The 632-nt window shown below is 38.9% G+C and overlaps 1 protein-coding gene across 1 annotated transcript in view; it reads left to right on the plus strand.

The window, feature by feature from the left end:
• The first annotated feature begins 424 nt into the window (after positions 1–424).
• The window catches only part of LOC138019582 (adenosine receptor A2b-like), a 50140-nt gene continuing 49932 nt past the window's right edge, over positions 425–632 (plus strand). The window contains exon 1 of the mRNA XM_068866440.1: positions 425–632. This exon is cut by the window's right edge and continues 2771 nt beyond it. The gene's annotated coding sequence lies outside the window, so the exon portion shown is untranslated.

The raw sequence follows: 632 nt of genomic DNA on the forward strand, positions 1-632 counted from the left end.
TCCTTGCCACGACCGTCGTCGTTTCTCAAATTCCTTGTTATTTGTACTAAGGAAGGGGAAAAATATAATCGGGGTGTTCACAGATTCACCCTTTTAGCAGAGGATTTTCATTTCAGAAAATGGCCAGATGTTAAAGTGTGAGTCATGTCACAGTCATATCGTGTCCAGATGTCATGTCCAAATAAGTGCGAAGGTCTCGATTGTCATTTCGTCGCCACTTTCCTTAGTAGGAAAGGAATAGCGGTGGTAAAGACATCCGGGAAGTAAGGAAAAAATTTAAGCTTTTGGTTGCAGGGTACCCGGATTCGAATTATGGAGTTTTCACTCTCCATTATATTGATTCCCCACTTCCGCAAATGTATCTTTCAACAAAAATAATTATTCTTCCGGAGTGACACTGAGTGCAATTTTCTTCTTTTAGAAGCGTAATTGCCCTTTATTTTAGCAATATTTGCCCTTATAGAGAGCTTTCAATTCATAAATTAAAAGGAAAAATACAGGTGGGAGTTGACCATATATGGAGGACCCATTGTCGCCATTAGCCACTAAATTTCTGATGACTGCCAGATGGTATAAAAATTATCCACTGAAACTAGGCTAACGAATTAAACAGAAACGTAGTCGAAGTTACA

Source organism: Montipora capricornis, chromosome 10 (genome assembly GCF_036669925.1).
Source record: "Montipora capricornis isolate CH-2021 chromosome 10, ASM3666992v2, whole genome shotgun sequence".
Classification (NCBI taxonomy): Eukaryota; Metazoa; Cnidaria; class Anthozoa; order Scleractinia; family Acroporidae; genus Montipora; species Montipora capricornis.